At 37.6% G+C, this 26,439-nt stretch overlaps 1 long non-coding RNA gene across 1 annotated transcript in view; it reads right to left on the bottom strand.

Annotated features, from left to right (window-relative positions):
* Positions 1–263: 263 nt before the first annotated feature.
* LOC113949649 overlaps positions 264–26,439 on the bottom strand; it is a 34,607-nt gene continuing 8,431 nt past the window's right edge. Inside the window, exons 2-3 of the long non-coding RNA XR_003528493.1 lie at positions 23,627–23,685; positions 264–319 (exon numbers count right to left, since the gene is read on the bottom strand). This is a non-coding gene — a long non-coding RNA (uncharacterized LOC113949649). The remainder of the gene's footprint in view (positions 320–23,626; positions 23,686–26,439) is intronic.

Below are 26,439 nucleotides of genomic sequence, written 5' to 3'. Positions count from 1 at the left end.
GACATTTTCAAAGAATTCTTTAGGCCTTCATATTGATAGAAATGCAGTATGAATAGGTTCAGTGTACCAAATCTGGGGAAAAGGGAGATTCTAGTGCATTCTTCCAAAAGAACAGAAAGGAAAAACCCTCAGCACCTGTAAGCAAAATGCATATATCCTCTGTAAATGCTCAGTTGGTTAAATACACACGCCACATACAAACATCACGTAAATTATCATCTCAAGAAATCATTACTTACTGAGAGGATTATCTGCACCATTATGGCTTCTCTCTGGAGCTGATAGTTATCTTCTACATCATATCTACTGTTTACTCCAGCTACAGCAGAAATCAGAAGTAGATATCAAAGAATAGCAAAGAAATACAGACAGCAAAGAAAAGTAACTTGCAGAACTTCTAGTTTCCTGATGTATCTTACCAAAATTCTGGTCAGCTGGAGCAACTACATTTTCCTTAATTTGGTTTAATTTAAAGATGGTGACTCTCCCAACTAAGAATTAGAAAATGGATACTGAAGTACCCTGGGGACAATGGAACTTAACATTATGTTTTATGAAGTTATAGATTTTTCTGTTTAGGAAGAAAAAAATCAGACAGCTCATATATATGAAAAGTTTTGATCTTAGTCAGATGGAAGCAGGAAGGGAAAGACCTAGCACCTATTGACTTCATCCTAAATAGAAGTCTTTAATATCAGAGAGGTTTGATTTCAACAGTTCCAGTACCCTGAGATTTTATGATACCATTCAGATGAGGTGGACTTATCAGTTTACCCACTAAAATTACTTCCAAAAGATAGTGAGTACCCACTTTGAAAGTTTACTAATATTCAGAGGATGCACATGCATGCACCACAAAACCAGTCACCAATGAACACTATGTCTGCTAGCTGCCAAATGGCAGGCAGAGTAGAAAATTATTCAGAATTGTAATTAATCTCGTGATTATTCAGCCAGTATTTCATTTAAGATGCTTACAGCAGGTCATTTTACATTGTCCAAAATAAGCAGCCTGTTACCATTAGATATTTCCTCCATGCAAACTAAAGAATTCACAGTACAAGAGCATTCCAAAAGAACTAAATAATAGTCAATTTTCATGTCAGCAAATTGTTGTCAAAAATTGCAAAAAACTAGCTGTTCTTCAGGATGGGTATTCAACATGTTTAGGCCTCTTCAGCATTTCTTGCCTTGCTCTGGGAAACGAGCAGTTTGAGACCTTTTGGTCTCTATTATAATCCAAAGTATTATGTTACTTGAGCAAACAAATTAAACACACCAATTAACTGAGAAGAAGGTGTCCGTGAGTCTTGATATCCTGAAGTGGAATTAAGTTAGCACTGGCACTCATATAGCAAACATATTATTACTGTTGGATGTTTATTCAGCAACACCGCAGGGCCTCAGGCCCTTTAAATTAAATTCACATGGCCAGTTTTTAAATAGAGAATCAATAGTGCATATGTCTGTAGTGTTTGAGATATGTATGGTTCGCTAGACTGAATCATTGGGTAAGCTTTTAATTACCTTTTTTATCATTATTTTTTCAAGGAAACATATAAGAAGATAAGAAGTGTTTAAAGATATCAGGACCATTTGTCAGCCTCAGGCTGATTAGAACGTAAATTTCACACTGTAACTAATAATTTTAAACTGCCATATTCAAGTCCTTCTAAAACTCTGGCAACAGCACTATGAATCCTGGGACATAATTCATCTTGTCCTGCTGATCTGTCATTTGCACTTCTGGGTCATATCTTGTTGCTGTACTGCTGGTCAAGGTGGGTTTAGGGAAAGGTTCTTTTCTAAATTTTTCATTTGATAGGTGGTACACTGTCACTCTGAGCCTCTAATGTTGGGTCTTCAATCATTTTTACCCTGTTGGTTGCTCTTTTAAATTTCTTTTCAAGAAGTTTTCTTGGGTTTTATGTGTTTGCCTTTTTTGAATTTAAATTACTACAGCAGGGGATTTTTTTGCCTTCCACAGGACACAAACTTTGAATTGGTCCTGATGTCTTCAGCCTGGTAACACCTTGAACTGCACTCTGTGCCATGTTAAAGATTTATCCAGACTTCACTTCTCCTTTTTTCATTTTTGACTATCACTCATAGAGGAAAACTTTCTAGAAAATACCAATGACGGTACTTCCTAGTGCCAAAAATACAAGCCTGAACCGCTTCTGATGCATTAGAGAAATTCCTATGCCACTGAGTTAACCTCTGTGATTGTAAGATTGTCATAAACCACAAATCATAGGTTGCTGATTAATAAAGCTCATAAATATCTTTTATATTATGGGGTAATACTTTTTATGTAAGAAAAAATAAGATTGCTTAAACTGTTTGCTTATAATCATGATTTTACTGCATAATACTAAGATTTCCTCATTTTTTTATATAAAACAACCATAAAGTTATTCCATCTTGCTTATATTTTAAGTACATATTAAGGATAGTCAAGTAAAATGCAGTTTCATATTCCATTTCCAAGAAAGTCCACAATGGGTGGCCATTTTACAAGGTAGCATCTAGAATCTCAAGAAAACTAAAACAAAACAGACTGGCCTAAAACTGAAACTTCCACTGCCGCAGCTTTGTTAAAAGTAGGCAAGAATTATGGTAGACCCATAGAAATCCTGGAGTACCTGAAGTGGTATCGGCCCCCTTACCACCCAAAAAAATCCCCTTTTTGCAAATTCAACAGTCAAAATAAGCTCTTGAAAAAAATGGTTCTCATTTGCAGCTGTAACTATGGAATTTGTAGTCTTAATTAGGGAAATTTGTAAGCATAACACAACCAGTAAACCTTGCATGATAAATACAGCTTTAGCCACATTCATAAAATAGCAGTTAGCAGTACAGTGTTTCCCAGACACAAGTAGAGCAAAGGCTAATACTGGTTTAGCACCAGATCTGAGGCCCTATGTGCATGAGCACAAGTGTGACATAATCTATCAATCACATTGACTACTACTGCAAATTCATTTGGAGACATACTGGAAAGACTTATTTTAAAAATCAAAGACAGTTTCATTTTCCAAAATGCGTGGTGTTTAAATTTGATTAAACATTAGATTTACATTGTTTGGAACAGACCTACATTTGTTTGCCTAAATCTACAAAATAAACAAACTACAGTAGCCAATATGCTATTTAGTTCATATTAAATCCTTCACCTTAGGATGTGTAATTGTATGTAGGATTGGATTAAAAATATTGACCCCATGTTTCTGTCAAACTGGTTATCAGTAAAAATTATCAGGGTTGATATTTAAAGGCTAGGTTTTCAGGAAAATTCACCATTCAACATTTAGACACCTAACTCAGCAGACGGACTTTCAAAAGACCTTTATCCCCTTTTTGGCACTGAAATATATTAATTAGATTTCCAAGGACTTGGTCCTACATGGTATCAGGCATTCTGTCTCTGCAGTGGTGAAGCACTTCAGCACATTTAATTTAAACATGTAAATGGTCCCATGGAAGCCATGGGGCCATTTGCACACTTAAAAACCCTCACACAATCTTATCATATTGCTGGCTTAGGGCCAAAGTTTTCAGCAGCTCACAGGAGTGATCCCAAAAGTAGTGATGAGGCCTGGGCACATTTGAAAGCCTCCCATACATACTGAACCTTGATTAAATTAAAGAAAGTTGGTTTCCCATTTGTCTGAGAGTTTGCAAGCAGTTGTGCCCTTGCTCATTTGCTCCTGTTTGGAGAAGGAAAGAATGTGTATGAAGTCCTGTTTTATTGAACAAAATGGGGGAAAAAAATATCAAAGGTGAATATAATTATCTTGAAATGTAAGTCTGCCCTTCCATGAAGTACTGCATATCTAAACTCTGTGAGCATCTCCACGATCCCTGTTGCCATGTCTGCTTCTCTTTATTCATTTACCTTTTTGTTCACTGATGTCTCTCATCCATGGACACCTGTAAATCAGCTGAATGCCAAGCATTGTCTCTGACATTTCATATCCCATCAGTTTCAGTGCAATTTTGGCTTTTCCACAGTCTTGGACATTGGCTTCTTATTGTTTCTACCACCACTGCATAAAGGCAGTGGTCACCATTCTTTTCATTTAGATCAAGTGAAAAGTGATTATTGCTGGTGAAGAGCAGCTGGGGACATGCCACCTTTAATAAACACAAAATAAAATGCTGCACGGAAATTGGCCTAAGGGCTGTCATAGCATCAGTGTGAACCATCAGTCATAACTGGATCTGTGATCACTCTACAGATTGGAGAAGGCAGCCACTACTGCCAACATGAGTTACCCACTCCAATGCTACATGACCAAACTCCTTCCCTCAAGTCTCCACGGCCATGGAAATTCTGTGACAATGGTACTGCTCCTGTACTGCTCACCCACGTGCAGGAGCCATGTGAGCCATACCATCTGGCTTTACAGCTCACATTAGCAGCACTGTAACAGCATTTGCAACTGCTTCAGTGGGACATTTCCTGTTGTTTCTAGGAAGCTGACAGCCTCCCAACTGCAGCTCCTCTCTAATATACAGTGAGCACTGGTCAGGGATGCCAAGATGACAGTGTCAGTTCCAGCACTACATCTGATGGCATCTTTCTGCTACCACATGCAAAATTTCATGCAGCCTTTTATCCCTTGTCTGAGCTTTTACACACATACATACACAGCTGTTAAAATTGCCAGCATTCTTCAGCAAAAGGACATTAACTCCTATGAATTTATCACTTTTACAGAAAGCTTTTTGGATAAAGGGAATTAAAACTGTTCTTCAAAATGACGTACATTCTTATAATGTGTAGTAAACATCACGCTAAAAGGCAGGGGGAGAAGGGAAAAAAAAGAGTATTCCATGCAGCCAGCAGCTGTCAAGCATCAAAGATTTCATTTCAACATTATGTCAAAATCCATGATGCTGTAAGGTTCATCAAAACATGAGTACATCTCCAAGGCAGATGTCTTGACTCTTGAGGCTGTTGAATGGCTGGATTATAGAAAATTTACCCCCCCAAGAAGGAAAAAAAAAATCGCCCATGCATCTAAAATTTTTGAGCAAGAAAAAGCATCCATACAAATGCAACAATAACAGTTACTCTTACTTTTGGCTACATTTCTATTTTATCATCTTTATCTACTATATCTAGCTCTCCTTAACTGCCAAGGCCCTTCTTATTCCATTTGTTCTCCAGCTCTAAGCAATTGTTACTGCTTTCTAGTGGCAGTTTTTCTTACTTGTCTTCATGTAGGTATCATAGATTTTTGTATATGTTAAAATATACGTGAATAGACCCCGCAAGAACATATCAGTCTAAGGATAAAAAAAATTCATATAGCTAACAAAAAAAAACCTGTTTAAATTTGGTTCAAGCTAACATGTTACCCAGCATACTGCTTCACAGTATTTGTTATATATCTATGTTCTAAAACTAAACAGTTACAAAAATAATGTTTTCCAGAACTTGCAGAGATTTGGTCCTGTGCAGGGCCAGGAGTTGGACTTCAATGATCCTTCTGCATGCCCTCCAACTCAGGATATTCTATGATCTATGATCTCAAATATGTGAATTCTTCAATTCGAGTGGCATTAACTTCGCCTCAACACCCCTTAAAATGGCTAAAAAAGACAGTAGCAGAAGTGTTAAAGATATAAAAGATGTATTAATTGCATAAAGATGTATAAAATCAGATCAGACTGGATTTACGAACCAAATTACAATAAAACATCTTATTAACCTCAAAATTCTAAGGGAAATATCCATTGACATGAACTGTAGCAGCAACAGACATCTAGACTCTCAGAACGCCTTTGACAATTTTTCACATGATGGATTAGTACATTATTAAATATAAGTTGCCCTAAGGAAAATTTTGAGACTGGATAAAGAAAATTATAAGACTAAATAATTAGTTTATAGACAGAAAGAAGAAGAGGAGAATTTAAAGTATCCATTCACCATAACATGGCAAGAATTGTTTTGCATGGGATTTCTATCAGATAGCTATTCTTCATATTTTGATTAACAATTTACAGATAAGAATCAAAAGGTTAAACCTGTCTATTGTAATAAGCATCAGAGATTAGGAAATGGTTAAAATTAGAAGAAATATTTCTATTTTTATTAAAATAGAAGCTCAAGGTGATATGGGAATTTTAAGTTCCATGTGTAGAATGATGCACACAGAAATGGTAAATCCCTAATTAAATACAGGTCAAATAAGAGGAAAACAGTGTAAAGGAGAATGTGATCTAATTAGGTATGGTCACAGTTTTTACATTCGTCTAACACAAGCAGAAATTTAAATGTATTTTGCTTTTCTCTGAAAGCTTCTTTTGTAAGAAAGAAATCCTCATGGAAATCCACAGTAGTTTCACCACTAATTTCAATGGGTCAGGATTTCACCTGAGGTGTCTGACATTATTGGTTCTACCTAAATAAAGAAAATGTCACATAGGTAAGTGGTGAGGTTAGCTGCAACAGGGAAGTTTTACATCTGAGAGAAAACTAGAACAAGTGAAGAGGGGGTGGGTAAATTTACCCTGATGAATTTACCTGACTAACTTAAGGGTTTACTTTCTATAAATTAACCACAGTCAGATGCATCAGATGCAAATGGGCCCGTCTGAATACTTAACAAATGGTTCCTATAAATGTACATTACACTCCAGGAAAGTTCAATTTCCTGCCATGCTTCTGTCTCACACCCACCTCTTCCCTTTGTGTGCAGAAACAAATGGCTATCACCTTCTGGATTGGTTCCAGAAGGTCAATAGATAGTTTAGATGAGTCTCACAGTTTTTGTAATGAAGATGCTCTTTTCTTGAGCCTCAAAGATGAAAATACACAGAAGGTCATTGAATTATAACTATGACTGGGTTTTTTAATTGCATTGGTGCTACCACTGAAAGCCATACCCCAATTTACTGGGGAGGTGAGGAGCTTGGAGAGGGGTTGTCTTTGAAGGCTATCACTTTGAAGTATATCCTCTCAAAGAAGAAAAAAGGATTTCATACAAAAAGACAACAAATTTCCGCAGAAGATACTTCCCCAGAAGGTAGTAGTTCACTGCTACCTTACACCATGCTGTCCTCAGATGACTATCACTCATTCTTCACACCAAATTAGACCATCGTGTTTGAGTCAGGTTTCCAGCTTACAAATTCTGTCAGATTTCAGTATGGAATGGAAAGACATTGCTACCTCAACTTCCAACACAGCCACAGTAGGAACAGAAGTTTCATGAGGTCACTCAGTCACCACAACTCACTATTCAGCAAATCTGTGGAAAACTGCAATCAACTTCAGGGCACTGCCTTTATCTTTTGCTTCTTTACTCTCATAAATCACCTTTCTTGATTTCCTTTTGTCTTCCTGTGTCTTAGGTTCTTTGCTCTGCATTTTCTTATCTATAAGAATACGTACTTTCATTCTCCTTACACGCACCCACTTGCCTCATTTGGGATGCCACATACCAGCTAAAAGTTTAGGTGGAACTGAAAGTTCATGGAATTTTATAGTCCACACTAGGAGGAAGTTGAAAGCAGGGCAGAAATCACTGCTTCAGTGATCTTCAAACTACACAATAATATTTTTCCAGGAAACCTGGAAAATTTTGTTGTGTCCTAGAGGCTACAAAAGTACATCAATCAGAACACAACTTTGAACACCGCCTTCTGTGCAGATAGAGGTCTTGGTGACCCTGGTCCTGATTCATCCTGCAGGACACCAGCATTTAACTGAGGTGCTGAAATAAGTAGCCTTTCATCTCAGGAGCTTTTTGCTATCACAAAGAGACATAGATATACATCAGACATGATGATTGGTTTCCTGTGTAATCCTGGTCCACAGGCGTCTAATTGCAGAGAGAGGAGTAAAGAGAATATCCTTAGCAGTGATACCTCAGTCTAGTGGTAGAATTAGCTGTGACTGACCCTGGTTATAGCATTTTTGCTAAAACACCTACTACCAAGCAATGTGACTTCAGGAAACTCTTAATTTCAACATTATTTACTCCCTTAGAGCCTGTTTATGCTTCAACTGCGATTAAAAAAGCATATGAAATGTGTCTATTGAGAACAACTAGGCATAACCAAGAGTGTACGGAGATATGGTTGTAAAAATTATCTAGGCACATACAATTATTCAGAAAGAATTCTGTAATGGTTGTTTTTGACAAGCTCAATGTATAGTCAAGACCTCAGTCAAGATGGTTTGCCAGGTCAGGGTGATATAAAGATGGACATAGTTTGTAACAGAGGAATCCTGTATTGCAGACTATCAGTCTTGGTCAGTTGACTTGCTCTCTGGAGGTGTTCATCTACCATTAGGAGTTACCTACACTCTCATCTGGCATGCTTTGGCAAAATATATAGTTATATGACATAAATTATTGTCATATCAGTCTCACAAAAGTCTAGAGTAATTTGGAATAGAAAAAAATTATAAATTAGTATCTTTAATTATTGAGACAAACTCAAAGTTAATTTATCCTTCATGGGATATTATACCTTCGACAGAAAAAGCAGTTCCTCCACATGTAATTCAACCTATATTTGACAGCCCACTCCAAAACTCATTTGGACTCAAAGAGGAAGAATGTCTTTGAAGGAGGTTCCTTGACACTTCCACAATCTACATAGGACCTCTGAAAAACAACAAAACTGGAAGTAGTTACAGAGGATCTATTAATAGATTTTGAACAAAGAAAGTCAGACAAAAATTGATTGAAAAAAATTTGGAAGGGTAAGGATAAGATAGCATCGTGAACAGAGGAATAATTAAATTCTAGGAAGGAGTTGCAAAATTAAGCATTATTAGTTTATGTGAGTACAAAAATGGATAACATTTTTCAGTATGTTTGAGGAATATCCATCACTTCAGCATCCACAAAAAACATTTTGCCTTTTAGGACTCACTGGGGATTTTGGATTGGTCATGTTTCCTCTGCAGTAGTGGCTTTGAACTTCTCTGGTGCTCTTTCATTCTTCACTACAAGGTCTGTCTGTAACATTCACTCTGTTTTGAGCACGGGTTTGAATGCCTAAAGTCCTTTCTAACCTAAATTATTCCATGACTCTAGAATGTTTTCAAGACTCACAATTCCACAAATTTATTAGGTTTGGAAGTTCATCTTACTGCCCCAGAAATTAAGAGCTCCTTGGCCCATGTTCTATACCAGGTTAATACAATACACTGCACTACTGAAGCCAATGTTCTCAGTAATGGACACTGGCCCTCATACATCCACTGCCCAGAAGCAACAACCCGGCCCATAAGAATCATAACCATGGATGTGACAACAAAAAACCCTTGGTACACATGGAGTCCTATATAGGATGAAATTTCCTATCTGAAGGATCTATCCTGGGGACAGAAGTTTTTGTAAACATTTTGTTTCTCAATAAATGCCTTATGAGATGCTGCACTATTCGGTTTTGAGCAAAAAGGCTTCCAGATCACCTACTCTTCTCATGGAAAAATGGTTTTGAAGAGTTGTTGCATGAAAACAGTCATGCTCATTATGAAAGGTTAATCATAATCAAGCTCTGTACACGTGTATAATGTTGATGTTCTTTTTCATTTTTAATATCAGACACTATGCAAAATGTATCTATGCTGGCAGAAATGAACTTCTTTTACAAGAAAAAATAAAAGTAAAAATATTAATAATATTTTGAAAAATATGTACATTTTCTTTTTAATGTTAATCCCACTACATAACAGCTCTTTCAATGTATTCCTAGAATCATCCAGGTTAGGAAAAATTGCAGTCCGTAGGATTTCAAAGACTACCTAAATCCTACAGCATAATTTCACTAATCCTACAACACCCCTGACAGATAAGCATCTTGTTGAGTCTTGCATATTCCACTGATACTGGTTACAAAACAGTCCTTGGCAGCCTTTTCTATTGCATAATTGCTCCTATGAGGACTGAGTTGACTTTGTAGTTTGAAATTTGGCAAATATTTTATCCTTTTTTGGAGATTTGAGGAGTTCCAAAAATAAAATCTAAATTTGGGATCCATTTTTCCTATAACTGAAACTGATTCTTAACAGTCATGTAAAACCCAGGCTCCTTAGGTTGGTGCTTAATATTTTGAAAACATGGAAGATTTTTGCTGTGAAGTCTATGTGTTCTGCCACTGTATCTTTATTTCTGAAAGCAGGCTAGTCTTTCCTCTTTTCTGTTCGAGTTCTCCCTTCATAGATCCTCCATATAAAAAGCAGATTCAGTGGTTGAACCCTCAACCCATCAAAGAACTCAAAATTAGACAGGACAAACTTGATTATTTCTAAAATAAGGTTATTCATTATTGTTGTTTTCTTGTTAAGCAGTAGAAATAATTGATGACAGTAATCCACAGGTATCCCTTTGAATGCTCACAGACATAAGCATTTTTTGGTTGTTGTTGTGGTGGTGGGTTGATCCTGGTGGGTGTGGTGAGTGTTCTGGTAGGTTGACCCTGGCTGGATGTCAGGTGCCCATCAAAGCTGCTCTGTCTCTGCCCTGGTCAGCTCCACAGGGGAAACAAAGTATAACAAAAAGCTCATGGGTTGAGATAAAGAGAGGGAAGATCACTCACCAATTGCCATTATGGGCAAAACAGTCTCAGCTTAGGGAAAAAAATATATTATTACCAATCAAATCAGAGTAGAATAACGAGAAATAAATCAAATCTTAAAACACCTTCCCCCCTACCCCTCCCTTCTTCCCAAACTCATCTTTATGGGGCTGTGGTCAGTTCATCACATGTTCTTTGCTGCTCCTTCCTCCCTGAGGGGAGGAGCATTCACAATCTCCTCCTGCTCCAGCGTGGAGTCACTCCCACAGGAGACAGTCCTCCATGAACAAGGCCTGCCAGGAGCCTGCTCCTGGAAGCTTCTCACAGAAGCCACCCCTAAACCTTACCACCTTGTCACCAAATACATTTTCATATCTTTAGATTCCAGCATGCAGTAACAGCATCTACAACATTTTATTAGCCCAGTGCACGTGATTCCATTTTCTACTAACAAAGCAATAAACGCTCCTCAGACAAGAAAGGGACAGTGCCATCCACAGCAACTTTCATAACACTTGTACTCACTCAGATTAAATGACAGGGTACAATTGGTGAGGGATTTGAATTAATAACGCTCTCAGGGGGCAGAAGAAGCTGCTGCCCCCAAGAAATTGTCTTCTTATGATGAAATACATTCCAGTTGTACGCATAATTTTAATAGGAGTTGTTTACTAGACGGCTGGAAACATTTGATTAGTCTTAAGAATGTTTTAATTCCAAAGCTCATAGAAACCATTTTTGCCTCTCTGGAGTAGTAAAAATGCCCAGCAAAGGCTCTGCTGCTATTTGTAATTTGTAGATTGTGAGTGAATAAATATTTCAAAGTGTTTTGTTGGTGAACTTCAGTGAGCATCGTTATGATGGAGCAATGGGTAAAGATCCAAACAAAAAAGTCAGTTGCTCTGAGCCAGTACTTTTTTCTGCCCTTGAATACAGAGGAAAAAGCCACTACACATAGGAAAGAAAAAAATAAAATGTTTTACCTTCACGGTACACAACAGCCTTTGCTGATTCTTAGATCTTTCTTCTGTGCCTCCTAATAACATGAGCTGTCAATGTTTGCTGTAACACTTAGATCAGCTCTGCAAATATATGGTGAATTAGCAAGAAGAATTCAAGGACACAATACAGATCATATATACCTCCTCAAACTCTCAAATCTTTTTCAATTCATGACATTTGGAAATACAATTATTCGATGAAAAATGTTAAAATTATGCCCTGTTCCATTCTAAAGAAAATCAAACTGAAATTAAAGTTTAAGATATTATTTTTGTGATTTGGGATTTTTTCCTCCCTCATTTGACCAAATCCTTGCTCCAGGAGCTTATTTGCTAAGTTAAAAAGCAGTAGAGAGTTTACAAGCAGAAAACTATATTAACATTTAACTTGGACTAGAATTCCACATGTGTTGGTGGAATCAATGCATAGTGACTAGAAAAGTTGGTACTGACAATATATCTACCTGTAATAATGCCTCCAAAAACTGCTGTAGTGATCAGGTGGTACATAGCAGTTAAAATCCCTGCTTTTCCAAGTTTAAGCTACTACTTCTGGCAGCTGACAAAAATGAAGCATTTCTGATAAATGCTTTTTACATGTTTTTTATTACTCAAAAACATTTAGGAAGTTAATTTTCCTTTGACAAGACTTCATTTTGCTTTGCTGCTTGACTACTTAATGCACAGTGATGCTGCTGTTTTAATGGTGAAAAATATGTATAATAAAATGCCCAAATCAATGTCATTTTTTTAAGAGGGAAACTGAAGCAGAGGGAAAAGTAAAATGCTGGGGCATTTTTTAAAGACTCTTCCAGGTATTTGTCAAATTCCACAAAGGTACTGGGACCAGCATATTTTTGCAAAATGCATTTTCTAAAAGCCTTCTCAGTCCTTGACTCAGTAGTAAAATGAAAAGGTGGGAGATAAGCATTACCTGAAACCTCACCAGGGTAACCCAGTTCTCTCTTCTATTGTCAGTCACTGTGACCAATTTCCAAGCCATGATACAAAACTAAGTTTCATCCTGCTTTTTCATGAAAGTCAAATATGTCCCTGCTCTTAATGAAATCAATAAAGCTTTCATATTCATAGCAAGAAAGAGAACTCTGTCCTACATCACCATGCTTCAACATACCTATCTATAAATAAACAGCTAGCAAGCTAAAGAATTCAATTAAGTTTTCATTTCTCTCAGTCAACTGCAGATCACAGAGGAAGCACCAATGACAGCAAAGACAGATGATGAAAACCTGATCAATTGCTATCACTTCAATTTAGATAAAAAGTCACTTTTCAGCTCTGCTTGGTGCCAAGAAGAGATTAGATTAAAACTAAATCAAGAGGAAAATAAAAAATCTAAACAACAGCCAAAGAAACGTTTTCTAGCTCTTGTAAATGTCCTCAGTTAATCCTATACGTAAAGTCAGGCTACCAGCAATGGCTAAAAGCAAATTCCAGAAAGTTATTCCTTTTAAAGTTATCAGTACAATTGAGCCTTCAGAGAAAATGAACACAAAAAGTTAAACTACCTGTTTGCTAAAGTTGTCTCCGTCTATACTAGACTTTGGACTACATTAAAGAACTTTCTAGAACATGATTGGGGCAAACATTACAAATTACTGTGTCTGCATTATCCACTATCATGTACTACCATGCTGTGTGTGATTCCAAGAAGTTCTGATGTTATTCAATTCTTATGAAGTCACTGTAGAAATTTGCTAAGATCTATCACATGCTGATTTATTTCAGTTTTGGGAAAATATAGATAAAGCACTGAGATGCAGGATCAGCAACTGATACTTTGTGTTGCAAAGTTATTTTGCAAGTGGCTTCATAAAGCAAAAAACAAAGAACATGAATTTAGCTCATTGTTACAAACAGAACACAAGTAAAGGGAGAAGACAGCTATTTCACGACCATGAGGCTGTCATCACATATAGGAATGTCTAAAAACAACAGAAGTAAAAAATCTTGATTTTGTTTAAAAAGAAAATATATACCCTATTTAGAAGTTGAGGAATTACACTTAATTCATCCTACGAAATTCTGTGTATGGCAGCAGTTCAAATATGAATAGCATATCTCAGCAGGCAGAATTAGCACCAAAGGAAACATTTTAACAAGAACAATATTAATCCTAGATTTTATCTTTCTTCTGTCAACATTTGTCGTTAGTACAAATCATGCAGTCACTTAACACATTGTCTGGTGATGCCCAGCCCTGTGGCTGCAACACACATCAAGGGTGTCTACCACAGCCTTGGCCTCTCTCTGGAACCAAGTGTGCTGCAAACACATGGCCATCCACCCCACAGGGAGACCCCCATAGAAATATATACATCTCATCACATATACATCAGAGAGTACATCCCTCTTACACAGCTGGGCTTACCAATCCCACCTTGGGATTTATCACACACCCCACACACTGACAGAGCTGCACTAAGGAGTGCAGCAAGGAGGGGGCTGCAGGCACTTGGGACAGGTTATGTGTTGACACCCAGAAGTCCTTGGAGAGTACAGGGAGCACAGAGTGGATCACAGATAGTGTCAGCTATTCTGCTGGGCTGTACCAGGACTTATGTGGCCACCTCCATGCGATATGAATAATCCTTTGTCTTAAATTCTCATTTCTAGCTGTCAACAATCACCATAGTGCAAGATAAACAGAATTTCGCAGTAACCAAAAAGGACCAAAAGTTTTAAAGTATCACAAAATATCGCTCTTCTTTGAGAAGAATGTACCATGATGTGCCCAAATTACCCCATAAGGTCCCATGTCAGCTCAAAGCTGACAACACTAATGAAACTCTGAATCTGAAAAACTTGAATGCTTTTCTGCCTCTTGTGCTAAAATAAAACTAGTTTTCCTTCAAACTTTCTACAGAGCCACCATCTTGGTCAGCTATTTTTTTTTTTTTTTGAGAGTAGCTAAAAAGAGGCAGAGAGCAGCAAGAAACAAGCACCACAAAAACAGTGAAAGTGCTGGCTGTGCACTAGGATATTTAGAGGGAAGAAAAATGACATGGAAAATTCACACTAGATAAAGCAAAGATCCATCAGGCAGAAAGATATTACAAGGTTGAATGACAGACACCTTCACATTTCATGGAAGCCACACACTTTTCAAAAAACTCAGAAGTCCTACAGCTGACCTGAATACTGAGTCAGCCCACTTAGAATCCCTCTTCCCTACTCTATGCTGCCTGAGCCAGCTTTCACCAACCATTTGTCTCCCCAGTTCCATATAAACTTAACTAATTAATTAATTAATTAATACTAATGTTGACAAGTCTTCTCCCATGCGGACAATAAAGTCCAAATCTTAGTTCAGGACTGAGAAATTTCACACAAAAAGTAAAACGCTTGATTGCACAATATCAGGGCTTACATCCCTCTCCAAACAATCATTTCTACACAGAAGTTGTCTTGTCATGTTGATCATTGCACCAGCAAACAAGCAAAGAGAAGGAAACTGTAGAGGAAGTCCAACAAATTTTTGCAAGCTATTGCTGGGAAGACATGACAGATATAAATACTTTTAAGTGGTTTTAGTAGGGAATATCTTCACACTCCCACAGTTTCATTTAACACAGCCAACATCATCTCAACACTTCCAAAGCTGTGTGCCACTTGACATGATGCACAACAGAAATCAGCTGTCTGACATGCAACACACTAGTGAAAAGGGATTGAAGTCAACCAGCTACATGCATGGACAAGTCTTAAATTTCACAACTGTACAGACACTTGCAAAAGCACCGTTTGGCTGTGAGGTTTTCGTTGTTGATGTTTTCCATATTCTTGTGCCCATTGTTAGTCAACTACAAGAACACAGAAATGGTACAATGAGTAGTGTTTCTCCAATAAAGGCAGGAAGAGGGGAAGTGTAGGTCCAGATACATCAATTCCAAATATTGTTGGCATTATGTTCCAAGATTTAACTGCACTGCATAGTGCCATCACTACTAGAAAAAAGTGAGGAAATTATGAAAATATAAAAATCAAAACATACACCAATATAAATACTCATTTGGAAATAAAATAATAAATTGTTATTTTGGAAAAATACAGTAACCCTACCCTCAAATTAAAACAGATGTCTGTCATTTATATTTTCTTTGTTTCCATTTCAGAGGAACATCAGAGAATTATTACTGTAGGAAGAACCAACATTTTTCCTAAACAAAATTTAGTGTTTCAGCTAACCCTATACCTGTAGCATCCCATCTTCAAAATACATTTTCCCCCTTTCCTCTCCCCTCCCCTCACCAAACACATCAGGGGGATGAAACCTATCTGCAGACCTCACCATAACCAAGAGTTTCCATATTTATGAAGACCCAGAAGCTAATGTAATCTTATTGCTGAGATGACAGTTGTCCCTAAGCAGAAGAAACATAAGGTAAAAAAAGAGAGAAAAAGGATGAAACAAAACACCCAAAGTAGAAAGCCTAGCTCAATAATAGCTTTTTAGATCTTCTGGAAAGAACAAATGAAGACAATATAGGCTGACTAAGCCTTGTCTAAACTAAGGCTGCTCAGAGGATATGTTTTAGCAGACCTGTGACATCCTCACTTTTTACAGCAGTGAAGCAAAGGGCACATACATCACAGTGTGATTTTGCATTATGAGGAACATCTATCACACAAAACCAGTTTTGCTTGGTTGTGTGATTATATGTGGAATTCTGGGATTTGTTCCTCTTTGCTGTGAATTTACTGCTATATTATTTTTCAGAAACATTTCTTTTCCTAGATGCCCAGAGTCCACATTTCATTCATTAGTGTGGGGTTTCTGGTTTACCCACTAAGTTGATTTGAACAATTCATTTGTTAATATAGTGAAACACATGTTCACGATTACAAATCGTTTAACAAGTCTCAACAAACAAGTCCCTTGGTGGTCTTGAAGTTTCTCAAAAGCAGATGGATGAGGTACAATTTTATAGATTCTCTTTCCTATTTCTGCAAAGCTGCTAAGGTCGGAAATAGGCTTTAGTGCAAACAAGGGGCATTGTCAGACAATAAAGAGACAATTGCCTGTGTTAGCACAACAATTAATTTATTTGCAGAGAACCACTCAGCCTATTTGTTACCAGAAATGTGCTAATTATTCCTGCTAATTACATGCAAAACCTTCATTATCACCTATATGAGGAAGAGGACCCCTCAGGTTTCAGTGACAAATTAATTACTGTGTTTTCCTTCTGAATGTACTTCTTGACAGTCCCTGTTATCTAAAAAATAAATTGGCTAGCAGGAAGCTTGTCTCTCAGAGACATTCTGCAAACTAAAAGCAAACATACAAATATCACATCAAGTCACTGCTGCTATTTTTTCAGTCAGGTATATTCGGAAGCTCTCAGAATCTCTATATTAATTTACAAACTCGTAATCCTAATAAAATGTATCATGCACTGCTAAATTCCACTATGTAGCTGCTTTCAGAGCCCTTTACACATCTATAAAACAATGGATAAGATAGTAGGCATTAGGTTTTAAAAATAGAGCAAATAATCCCAATCATAAACTACACAGTCAGTAAAACGTTTATATCATTTCAGGGAATAAATATTATTTAAAATTCATAACTGAAGTGAAAAGGACAGCAAAGGGGCTCTGAATTACTCAGTCTTGCATTATCACCATTCTAATTCAACATACAGAACGCTTGCCACCAAGTCTTTGGAATGCATATCAGGGGCAGGGTAAGTTTCATGCAGAAAGGTGAGGAAGAAGAGGCAGACAGGACCAAAGTCTTCATTTGGAAGGTAGGAAACATGGTTAGTGAAGGAGTTGCAGCACAACAAATCTGGTGTAGGAATGCATGGAAAGGCTGCAGTGAATGCTCAACACACAAGAAGATATATTGACTATTCCAAAAGAATTATTTAAATCTCTTAAATTTTGCTTAAAACCTGTTAGGTAAGTTTCAGCCATACCTGTATGACACCTTGCCAATTGCCTGCCTCTACTTTCAGTATTAGTTGCTCTGAAGTGCCATACCCACTGTTCATCCTGGTTATAGTTACTCCAAGCATCCTCAGTTTCTGTGTTTGGCATAGAAGAATATCAATACCTTAACAATGCAGAGTATCAGCAGCATCCATTAATAGCACATGAGCATCATCACACAGTTCCAGAACGTGGACTTACAACCACAACTTTAGGAGCAGCTGCTACAAAACAACAGCTAATCCATGTTGTACAAAACAACAGCTAATCCATGTCTAGATACAAATGGTGCAGTCTTGGCGATGTGGCAGGGATGGGATAGAGTAGCTCAGATAGGGCTACTAAAAGGCTAGAAATAGTTTTCTAATGAACCAGGTGATGATTAGCACACATACAAACTCATATTTCAACAGCCACTTCACCTTACGAAGATAAAGCAAGAGTAGAGGAGTGGATTCAGACTCTGGATGTCTGTAAGACCCAGCCCTGCCTCTCCAAACCATCAGCACAGAAAGGCAGTGCCCCAGAGCACTGAACCTAGCCTTAGAGACTAATTCACCCATGACTCACTGGACCTATGCTCTTCCTTCACTGTAATCAGGGTATCACTTGTCATACAGCCCAATCTATTACTTGAAACGTAAGATACTTATCTTCATATTTTAATTGTATGTGTAGCCCATTTCTCAAGAGATTTCTGTTTTGTGTTTCAAGAGACTGAGCTAAGTACCTCCCATTCCTACTTGTTTCTAAGTAAGTGTGTTGGTGCTTTATGCAATGTTCTCCCTCAGAGGGAGAAAGCCCCCATAATAACTATACGGCAATTTATTATTCTCCAAGTCTACCTTTATTCTCTCCTTTCACTTGAAGCCTTCAAAAACTTCAGTAACATATTGCTAATAATATCCTCAGCTTCCATATAGTGTACTGCTGAATACAGTTTCCAACTGTGTATCTTGGTTTGTCTCTTGTGTCAGAGGGTAAGTTCTGCAGAACAACACATACCTTTTTGGTGTATTCTTGTAGTTGGTATGTCTGAAACACTACTCGACTATAATTGCTAGTAACAGAAATAGTATGTAGTAGTAGTGGTATGAAGAGGAGGGAGCATAGTGCCAGTTTTCCAAACCAGAAATGCAGGAAATGATTCAATATTTGGAGGCCAATACTACCTTTGTCATAATTTAAACAAACAAAAAAAAACCAAACCAGCAAAGAAAACATGTCAACTGGCATACAACCACAGCTTTGTGTACTTATAATTTTTATTTTAATTTTACTCTATAATCCTGACTGAGGTTCTAGCATGTTTACAGTCTTTATTCGTGTCCTCTAGCTCAATATCTACCATCATTCAAATAAATCCAAAAACTAACAAGTGGATGAAAAGGAGGAGTTCCGTATTCCATCTCAGTGCAGTAGGTTGTTTTTTTTATTATTATTATTTTTCAGTCAGAGACATTCATGTAGAAGATAGAATGTGTATGATTTTATTCCCCAAAAATAGTAACTCATAAAATTATGCCTAAAGCTCAGCCCATACCACCAGCACAGAGCCTACATTGTTGATAGGTATTAGTTCAGTCCATGTGGATAATAAGACAAACTTTTTACATAGGAAAAATTGTCACTTCCAAATTCCAGTTTATTACCAAGTTTTTTGTTCCAAAGGACAGGAAGTGTATCCCTGGCATAAGCAATATATCCCAACCCTGAAATTTAGAACACACTTTTTTTAAGCAGTGTATCACCCTGTGTGACTGAAAACCTGAAAACAAATTAGGGTTGCTAGGCCTCTAACAAGTGTCTTCCAAACTACTGTACCCAAAAGTAGCTCAGATCCAGAAAATGTAAAACTAACCTACTATCAATCCATTGAAAACTGGACTCAACAAGCAAAAGTTTAGGAGAAGAATGCAAAACCAGTGCATAACTTACTCATGATAGAAAGGCCATTTTTAATTTATTACAGCAGGTCGTTCACCAGATTCTTTTATCTGTTTGTCGATAACAAGAACAGCAACAACTGACTGACTTTGAGAGATGACTGGCAATAGGAATGCCATGTGGCAACAAAGGATTCAAAATCTGAGCAGCAATTGATGGAGAAGGGAGAATAATCTGAAAACCAGAGATGCATAAAGAGAGGTGCATGGCATCGAAAATTATTCAGCACTGGAACTGAAGGGGACAACGGAAAAGCAGATGATTCTAGACTATTTTTGCTGTGGCACAGAGGAGGAACAATAGATGGCTTTCACAGTGAAACATTTGAGCAATAAAATAACGAGTTTGCCTAGAAGGGAAACCCTTTCAACATGGGCCGTAATATCTTCTAATTTGCCTGGCCTGAATTATGAGAACATATTTTTGGCCTGGCCTATACCACAAAATATGAGTAGGATTAAGAGCATTCAAAGTAGCTGACAAGATGCTGAAGCAGAAGAGAACCTTCCCACAGAGACTAGAAAGTTGGGGTCAGCACTGGATTAGCTGACATACAGACTGTATCTTGTGTTCCAGAGGCTTAATCACTTCACTTAAACCTATCAGCATGCAAAAGTAGCAACAGAAAAATTATAGCTTGATTTGGCAACTATGTGACAAGGAATGACTTCGTAACATTTCTTGCTTCTTTCCCATGTATGAAGTTTTCAGAGATCACCTTCTTCCTACTTATTTGTTTCCAACTAGATAAGAATTTCTGTAGTCAGAATTGTTACACTTATAACAGTTTAGTAGCAAGGACTAGTTTTTCAAATGTAGGAGCCTAGAGACTTATACATCTACAGATAGAAAGGATATGGATCCAATCCTCCTTCTGAAACCAAGACTGGCCTATCAAGTTCTACAAGAGACGAAGCAAATACTGACATGGAAAAGAACTGATCTAACTCAGAATTACAGTTCTACTAGAAGTTGGGGGGTTTTTTAATTAAATACCATGTGCGCTAAAATACGAAGAAATTTTAAACTGCTTTACATTTGATGAGGAGAGGGAAGTAGTTGCTGGGTATGGGTTTTTTTAAAATCTACATTTTCCTTCAGGTTTTCACATGCTCTTGCATAAACATTTCCTGGCTCAATATTGTGTTTGCTCACATCACAGTTCTTCCACAGACGCATTTACTTCCTGCTGCAAAGAAGGGGGAGGGAGGGCAGTGTGCAGTGTAGCACCATTTATCCTTTTCAGACAAGGTTTGATTTAGAAAAGAACAAGCCACAACTTGCTGGGTACCAGAAGCCAAATAAGTTATTTTTCTGTTTGATTATCCACATCATTCAAAACCTGTGTCAGTGGCAATTGGCTTGTTTCCTGTCATGCTGGGACCTGGGCTGCACAACAAGTTTGTCTTGCAGAGAAATGCGAGGTGTCTGGAGTTGAAGGCTCCTGGAACTGTTAGTTTTTAAAAATTTTGTCTTGGACTGAGCACCTTAATTCCTCCCTGTTCTCTAGCACAGCAGCTAAAATGGAGCCATCCTCCTGGAGCCTGTACAGCCAGAAGCTCCCTAGGGACACCCACACCCTTCCCCTCACATTAATGGGCAGCTAACTAATAGGATAAAAGAAATAAATTAGCAAAAATCTTATTCTGGTAGATGTCAAGGAAGGAGACAATCCCAAAGAGGAATTTAAACAGAAAGATGTATGAGCTTTACAGTTCATTGTACGAAAGAAAGCCCGTGTAAGGTACTGCATAAAAGAAAATGAGAAAACGGTTTTAAACAAAATAGAAAGTCTCCAAGGCTTGCACCACTAATGGAACTGAGAGGAGGGATGAAAAATGCTAGCGTTATCTCTGACTCAGGAAGTCCCAAAACCATGATTCAGTAGAAGGTAGGAGCATACTCCAAGAAGGGATCATTACGTGCTTGACATTTTCTTATACGCTCCCCCAGGCTGCTGTCAGAAACAGGATACCGGACTAGACAGATGTTTAGTCTGATCCTGCATGACTGTTCTTAGTTTGTGATAGTAAGACCATAAATGTGGATAGGAAGAAAGTTATGTGCAACTCAGGGATCACATGAAACTCCAAGTTGATGCAGGCACAGCAGCCAACAGTGAGGACTGGACCCAAACTGAGGCATGTCGGCTTTGAGCAAATTCTGACCACTACAGACTTCACTCCTGGGAGAAGTTCATACTGCCTAAAACCCTTCTCATACATTTCAGGACTTGTCTTTAGGACATATGGCACCTTTGGAGTCAAACCACTTCCCCTACCCTCCTCTGGTTCTTCAGTTACATATTTCATTCTTTAAAAAAAAAAAAAGTTTCTTTGCTCTCTTGTCTCTGAATTAATACCTGTTATCATGCTAATGCCAATGTGGACATTTTCTGCACTGCATTTTCTAGTTCTTTGCAAGAAAACAAATCTCTCCAATGACACCAGTCCTTCTCATATGCAAGTCATAACCTATTCAAAAAGTACAGTGTCCTTTATCCTGCCACCAAGTATTTGGGAGCTAAAGCAGACACGCAGAGAGATTTTGCAATATAATAACAATGTCATGAGGTCAACCATAATTTCTAAGTTGTACATAGAATGGTCCAAATCATCACAGTTCAAACATAGCTGGAACAATTCCTGGTCAGGAAGGGTTTTACTTCTGACTTTAGCATAGACTACGGTCTATACTAGAAATTTTCTTTCACAAGAAATTTTCTTTCAGCACAGCCTTCAGAGAGACTACCTTTTCTTCCTCCTAGCAATTTTAATTCATGCTTTTTCAGGCAGGTTTGCTAAAGAGACTGTATATAGAAAATGTTACACAACAGTTGCAGCAAGTAGCCTACACAACAGCTCATTTGCTGTGACAAATTGCACAGAGCATGCCACACACCAATACTCCATATTCTCTTCTGGGTCACTGAATTGATTCTGGTTCAAATTCCTGACAAACCATTTCATATGTAAAGGCGCTAAAGGACCAGAACTATTTGCTTGTGCTAGCTCAGACTAGCCTCTACTCTAGGAGACAGGGCAGCCTGCAAGGCAATGAGCAACACAGATGCAAGCCCACTCAGACATTTCTTGGATGACTATCTAGCCACTACGATGTTATGTAAAAGGGAGCTGCTCCATCTTTCTCCCAGCAGTAGCTGCTGTCACTGCATTTTATTAGGAGATGAAGGTGTCCAAGGATATTGTGTGTTGGGGGAACATTTACCAGGTCAGCTGTCCCAGGTAACTCTGACCCTGTAACATCTGCTTCCTGGATCCTAGTCAAGCTTAAGGAGCAGGGCAAAGACCTCTGCTAAAACAGGGCTGTTTTGGACCTCAGCTACCAGGCACCGTGGAATGGTAAAGTTGCTCATGGAGCTTAGGTGTTGCCAGGGCTAGACTGCAATTAAGAAGGCACTCTTAGGGCCACAGTTTTGGACTTAAATAGCTTACTCTACCAAATCTCATTCTAGGTAAAAAAAGCGGTGACTTCAGTGATACACTTCTCTCAAGAGTACTGTACACTCTACAAATGTATTCCTCAACTGACTGAGAAAATTACTTACTGGTTGTGTGCACCATAGTCTGATCCCTAAGATGAGCATTCAGGATATACAGATAATACATGAAAGAGTTATAATCAAATGATTTTCACTATGGAGATAATCACCTCACTTAATTTCAGTCATCTTATAAAAAGCAGTGTCTCTTCCATAATGGGAGGGTGATTTGGTGACAGTATCAGCTTAAGCAGCAACTTCTACAAGGTCAGACCTGCCCCTTAAAGAATAAAAGTACTCAGGAACAAAGTTCAAAACAGGTGGGACAATTGGTCAGAAAGCAATATTTTCTCTCCATTCTAACAACAGATGAAGAAGCATAGACAACTAGATTAAATTGGAGAGCAAGATACACGTGTTTGTGTTATAGTAATGTCATCTTGCACCAGAAAAAACAGGACACATGCAAAAGGATTTCTTTAAAGCTAATGCCCTTTAAACTACATTGGCATATATTTTTAGTTAGCAGCTATAAAGTTTTTCTGCTCTAGGATTATTGCAGACTGGAGACTTGTACAACAGGCCAGGTACACCAGATAAGAGTCACACTATACTAAGAAAAAGAGAAGTTCTCAAAACAGCAATGCAGTTGTTTAATTTACCTTACCTTACACTGTCCACCAGAGTAACATTAGTTCTTATTGCTAAGTAAAAATATACGAGTGCCTATGTAAAGAGAGATACAGAGATGAATATTCTGTTAATTTACAAGGCTAAAGACCTTTCATCAATCTTTACATATTAAGGAGTATTTATCATTTCTGTCATAATGCCCATTCCAGTCATAACATTGTGCTCTTATGGAAGACCACAGTTAACCTGCTACCTCCCCAAATAATATTTCAGTGACTTTATTTAAGACCCCTTCCACATCAATAGTTCCCTATGACTGAACCTCTGTTTCAACAGAAAAAACTTTACTGGAGGAGGAAAAAGAAGGTAATTCCCATTAAATCTGTGATGCTTAACAGTGATACTGAGCAGCAACGTTTTTATGCTGTCTGACACCAGATGAGAAATCACTTTGTAATTAAATGGAGAAGTAGCATATATATGAGCACTCAGAGCCAGTTTCTGAGTGTGGAAGTAATACCATCGTTTTGCAGGGTAAGTCTGTTCTGCTTCTTTAAAAGAAGACACTGTAAAAAAAATATGACCTTGGAAAGATTTCCTATGTATGGCATAGAGAAACTGTTATTCCCAAGACGCCACAGCTCCTAAGTGTTTCAAAAACAGGCACAGAAGAATGAAAAAACAGACAGGTGACAATAATGGCATGAGCAAAATACCTTATGTCTCACTCAAGTATTTTATATTCAAGGCACAAGTTACAACTCATAAATTTCATTAAATCTACTTAATTTATACCAGAATCCACTGCCTCTTTGTATTTCAAGGGAATAGAAATGCACAAGAGATTGTGGACAAAACTGATATTTCTTGTGGGAATAAAATCCAAACAGAAAAAGAGAGAGACTTAGGCTTAATCTTCCTTATTATTTGATAAAAAAGCATTTTCTGAGTAGAGGTACAAGTTATTTGTGGTTTTGATCACTCCAGTATGCTGTTCTATACCTAAGAGTAAAAAATGTTTCAAATATTTAACAAATCAGGGCTAATTATACAGAATAATTGAATCCTTAATATAAAGCCTGAGAGACTTTATTCTTCTAACGTTACTTGCTGCTGATGTGAATACCATGAGAAAAGATAAAGCTACAGACCTGTTAATACAAAGAAGACAGTTAAAAATTACTTTCAGTTTTGAGAAAAACACTAGACTCTGAATATAAGCTAATTATTAAAGTTCAATTCTCTTTTTTCTCCAAAAAAAGTTATTTTAATTACTGCTTTTTCATGCCAAGTGTCTGTTTTATTTAAGAGAAGAAATTACTTTCTATTTGAAGCAATGCCTACTAGAAATAAGAGTTACTCAAGGGCAGTTTTTTATTGATAAAGCTTTTTCTTTATAATCATCATATGTCATAACATTTCATAGGATTCATGAGGTTCACGTTTTTTCAAAGGCAGAAACAACTGAAAGTTCTGATCTGGGGCTAACAAAAAAACCCGAAGCACTGTCTAAAGTTGGAATAATTTTTACATTTTAAACTCTAGATACAGCAAAAGTCAGGGCTTCATAAAAGTAGGAGAGGTTATTTGTTACCGTAAGAGCTACCATTTTTAAACTGTTATAAGTATTTGCATACATTTACATGCACTGAAAGCACAGCCATTCGGAACAAACAGCACAGCCATTCAGAACAAACAAGGTTCATTATGAAGACAAACATGCTGAGTATGACTGAGTGACAATCTACACAATAGCTGATTTAAACTTTACATTCACACACCATTTTTCTGAGGAGGAGGAACAGCTAAGGATGCCTTACGTCTCTTTGGTCATTTTTTATTTTTGATAAACCCTGGGGCTGCCTCTGTTAAGGTAAGAGAATACACTGAGGAGTCCATTCAGCCTGTCGAAACCTCTGATATGGTCTTTGACTTCTAGCAGGCAAGCTTAAATGAATCTCTCTCAACTAGTGGAATAGGTAGGAAAACTGGTTTAGCAAAAAGACATACACAGTTCTCTTAAACAGTTCAACTTTAAGGCATGTCTGCATGCATTCCTACTGCCTGTGACAATAGTAACACTTCCTTTCAGCCTAATAGGTCCTGAGCCCCATCCTTTGTCTGCTGATTAACTGCTCTATTCATTGACCAGACCACTAATTGCATGCTCCTTATAGTTACCCTACATTACTGTAAGAATTAATGAGACACAATTACAGCTCCCAGAAATCTCAGGCCTAGCCAACTGCAAAGCACTCCAACTGAATAAGAACTCCCCAAGAATAAAGAGAAAAATTCAGCCCATTGTTCACAGGAAGCAGAATGTTTTTTGTTAAAAAATTGTATTTATTTGAAGCTGTTTCATAATTAGGCCCTGGAGAAAAAAAAAAAAAAAGGAAGAATAGAGAAAGAACTTGGGAACTAGCATTCACTGAGAAATCACAGCAGATGCAAATAGACATGCACACAATTCAGATATGAAGAGAAAAAACATAAGGATGGAGTGCATGAAAAATTAGTGCTGTGAATGCTACAAATATCTATAACCAATCAGCTGTTTAAACAGAGCATGTCCCACTGTATGGGAATTGCCACTAATGCAACCTTTTATTTGATAGCTTCAGTCTTGAACAATTTAAAATAAGCATATGGCATGCTTTGCAGTCATGTCTCTACTATGAGATGGAAGAAGAGGAATTTAATTTCCCACTCCCAGAATTTAATATGCATTAGAAGTCAGTGTCATTAGCCATGAAAGTCAAAATGAAGGACAGAAAATGAGTTTTTTGAAAATCAGCCATATTGAAAACTGCACTCACATTTAATCTGTGTAATCAACAGCCACAG

This window comes from Corapipo altera, unplaced genomic scaffold (genome assembly GCF_003945725.1).
Source record: "Corapipo altera isolate COAL_440 unplaced genomic scaffold, ASM394572v1 47, whole genome shotgun sequence".
NCBI classification, from domain to species: domain Eukaryota; kingdom Metazoa; phylum Chordata; class Aves; order Passeriformes; family Pipridae; genus Corapipo; species Corapipo altera.
The sequence above is the reverse complement of the archived record's forward strand: the minus strand, read 5'-3'. Positions and strand labels throughout refer to the sequence as shown.